Below are 4,175 nucleotides of genomic sequence, written 5' to 3' on the forward strand. Positions count from 1 at the left end.
GTGAATGAAAGCGTTTGTGTCCTCCCCAGCCAAACGGCCAGAGCTTCGGTGGCCTTGAGGGGCCCCTGGCTAGGCGAGGAGCTGCCAGAAGCCCATGACGAGCCCATGACTCAGAGGGGAAGCCTTTTACGGGAGCTCTAGAAGTCTTGGCCTCGGGAGTTCTTTGGGCGCCACTAGTTATCCTCTGTGAGGAAAGAGATAAAAGCTGAAAGTGCCTCCTTGGTCGGGGGATCCTGGGGGAAGGCAGGCCCCTGCGGCCTTAGTCTGTGACTCATTAACCCTTCCACTGCCTAGGCGAGGTCTGGCGTTACTGGAATGGGGGAATTTCCCCATCCCTGTGGCATTGTCTCCTTCCCTCTCCTAGATACACAGAAGTGTGAACAATAACCCTGGGGAGCTTATCGGGGGCAGCACAAAGCCCAGGGCCTTATCTCCAAGGCTCCCAATTGTGTCTGCAGGTTTCCAGAAAGAGTCAAGGAGCCTGACTCCGGGATGACTTCAGCTGGGCAGAAGTTTCAGGTTGTGCAATGCCTGGGAGCTTCGGTCCTTGCTTGGTTTCCCAGCAGGATCCAGAGTCACATAACATGGGCTCCTGGGATCCTAGAAGGGGCCGTTGGAAGGGGCCTTTGGGGTCAGCTGATCCAGGCCTTTCCTTTCATGGGCAAGGAGCAGGCACCCCCAAGTGCTGCCAGGAACCAGACTCCAGAGCCCCCCGTTCCTCCTACGGAGATTGTGATCTAGGACCTGAGACATTCAGGTTAGAGAGGTCCCTGGGGCTTCCCTGCTAGGGCATGGCCAAGTCTGCCATTTTGAAAGGGAGGGAGTAAGGAATTCACTAGACTATGTCTGAGTGGCTTGGCAGGAAAAATTCAGACTGGACATGGGAAGGTCATGCCAACATTATGACATCCAGCTGGGACTATGTAACCTTTAAGCAAACCCTTTCTCGTTTCTGGCATTCAGAGTCCACTTTGATAAAATGGTATGGTTAGACTCCTTGATTTCCAGAGTCCTTTCCAGCTCTAAATGATCCCATGATCCCATGATCCTGTGTGACTTTAGGAAAATCACTTACCTTCTCTGTTAGTCTCTGAATAAGTAGAATATGGGAGGAGGATTGGGAGCCTCAGACATTACCTAGGTAAGAAGACCTGGAGGTCTCCAAGAAGAGTCTGGAATGTCATTTGTCTAGGACATTGGCAGGATGGACCCATGCTTCAGCCTAGTGACTTTTCAGACCTTTCCAACTTTGAAGAATGACCTTTGAAGTGTTAAGTAAATGGAAAGATGGGGGGAGGGGGTTACAGCCGGGTGGCTCAGTGGATAGAGCACCAATCCTGGAGTCAGGAGGACCTGGGTTCAAATGTGACCTTAGACACTTCCTAGCTATATGATCCTGGTCAAATCCTTTGACCCTATTTGCCTAGCCCTTGTCACTCTTCTGTCTTAGAATTGTTACTAAGATAGAAAGTAAAGGTTTAAAAAAAAAATAGGAAGGGTCCTAAACAGGGAAGACAGGACATCTGGGTCCGAGTACTGACTTTGCCATTTCCTGGCTGTGTGAACTTGGACAAGTCACTAGACTTCAGTCTCTCTTGGACTTAGCTGACTCAGGTTGCTGTGAGAAGAACATTATAGTAGAGAGGAAATCATCTCAGGTTTGGAGTCAGAGAACCCGAGGATCCATAAAGTAGCCATTAATGGCTCCATACCTATTTAGGTTTCTATCAGAGTGCCTTGGGGACCAAGCCTTGAGCCAGTTTGGAAATACCTTTCAACACTGACATTTGCAATCTTGTACACAAACTCCAGCGCCACTTCCCATCATTTACATGCAAGTTATTCTGCTCTCCAGAGCATCGTGTCCCCATCAGTAAAATGGACGGTTTGAATTCCGTTTTCTCCAAGATGCCCTCCAATTGTCAATCTCGTGTCTGCAAGGGCTCTGAAAACACAAATCGCCATCTCAAGTTTAAGAGTGTTACTAGAGCCTCCTTGGGATGAAGACATTACTCTGAAATGTCCATGAATGACTCAGATTGAGTCTCACAAGCCCACATAGTCTTTCTGCCTTCTGATCCAGCCCTGCCCTAAGGTCCCCTGGAGATTTCCCAGGCTTTCTCCTGCCTCTTCTTGCCCTGTGTGCCCCTTGTATGCCTACAAGCCCCTGCTTCTCACCGGTGTCTTGACAGCTCTCTCCTTCCCCAATAGTGGTCCCCCCACTCCATCCCAGGTGGTCAAGGGAAAGAAGTGAAGGGAGATGGATCTGTTTTACCTTCCAAACCAGAAAGCATGCTAGGCTCTTAAAAATGTATTTTTATTCAAAGATACTTTGTTTTCCCAATTACATGTAATATTTTTTAAACCCTTACCTTGCATCTTAGAATCACTACTGTATATTGGTTCCAAGGCAGAAGAACAGTAAGGGCTAGGCAACGGGAGTTAAGTGACTTGCCCAGGATCACACAGCTAGGAAGGGTCTGAGGTCAGAATTGAACCAAGGACCTCCTATCTCTAGGCCTGGCTCTCAACCCCCTGAGCCACCCAGCTGCCCCCTATTCTTGTAATTTGATTTAATTCTTTATATATTTGAGAAATGAGACCTTTATCAGAGAAATTTGTTATAAAAACTTTCCCCCAGTTTGTTTCCTTTTCTAATCTTGGTCGCATTGGTTTTGTTTGTACAAAAACCTTTTCATTTAATATAATCAAAATGATTCATTTTACATTCTGCAATGTTTTTTATCTCTTGTTTGGTCACAGATTCTTCCCTTCTCCATAGATCTGACAGGTAAATTCTTTTATGCTGCCTTAATTTATTCATAGTATCACCCTCGATGTCTAAATCATATTTCCATTTTGACCTTATCTTGGTAAAGGGTGTAAGATGTTGATCTACGCCTAATTTTTGCCAAGAAAACCCCAGATGAAATCACAGGAGTAAGACATGACAATTAAATGACATCTTTAAAGATGAAGAAAAAGTGAAAAAAAATAGCATAACTCATCAATATGTTGAAAAAGTCTGAAAACAAGCTCAATTTTTCCTAAATGCGTATTTAAGGACTCAGGAGCTAACAGAAAGGCTCCTGTCCACATGAACAGCCCAACCTCTTATCTTTATGCTGCAGAAGGGTATGGATCTTGTTTTTCTTTATATGCCTGGCATTTGGCACAGAACCTGGATACAGTAAGCACTTAAATGCTAATTGACTTGTGTTATATGGAAACCCTGGGAGCCAGGAGTCCACACTGTTGATTGACAAGTGGATCCATTGGATGTTGGAATGTTCCCAGAGGGGCGTGAGAACACAGAAGAGGTATAAAACACCCTGGCAGCCCTGGCAGGGGCCCTTTCTTTCCCCTGAGACCTGAGATCTGTGGATCCTGGTCTTTTGTGGGATTGAGACTTGCAGACTCAACCTTGCAAGATCCTCCTGTTTGTTCCTGTAACATCATCAACCTGTACCCAGACCCTCATCTCTGATTCTACTGCCCCTAGATATTAGGAAGTCAACTATCTTAGTTATCTAGGTTTCCCAGGGCCTGGGAGGGATCCGGGAAGTGGGCAGGAAAAGAAGAGGGTGGAAAGGGGTGGAGATCTCAAAGATGGGTTAGGCATATCATTTAGTAAAGAAGAAGCTGAAACATCAAGCAGCAGTTTGCCTACTCTGGTGTGGCTGTGGCCAGGCTGGACCAGAGAGAGGGCTAACCATCCTGATTCATTACTTGTCTACAGTTTAAGGATTCATCATTACCAAATTTAATTAGGGTTTCCCAATACCTTTATCCAATCCCATTATCCCTCTTGGTTTAAATACAGTCAAAGCTTTAAAGTACCTTCCTGAAGTGGTTATTCATAGCTTCTTTGGGAAGCGAGATACATAGTCAGATGCCAACGGGTTACCAAGCTAAAGAGCCCATTATATAATATCAATCAACTCCAGGTGGGACCTGAAGGGATGTCATCCATTGACCTGCAGGATCCTGCCTGGGCACTGTTATAAAGGAGGGAGGTGTCATATCATTATCTCCCTCAACATCTACATACATCTAGTAGTAGTATTATAACATTTGACTTGACCTGTCCCTGTTGTGGGTATTCTCTGATGTAGATAAAGAATCTTGAGGTGGGAATAAAAGGAGGGAAGTAAGTAAGCAAGCAGTGCTGGAAC

The sequence above is a fragment of the Gracilinanus agilis genome, chromosome 2 (genome assembly GCF_016433145.1).
Source record: "Gracilinanus agilis isolate LMUSP501 chromosome 2, AgileGrace, whole genome shotgun sequence".
NCBI lineage: Eukaryota > Metazoa > Chordata > Mammalia > Didelphimorphia > Didelphidae > Gracilinanus > Gracilinanus agilis.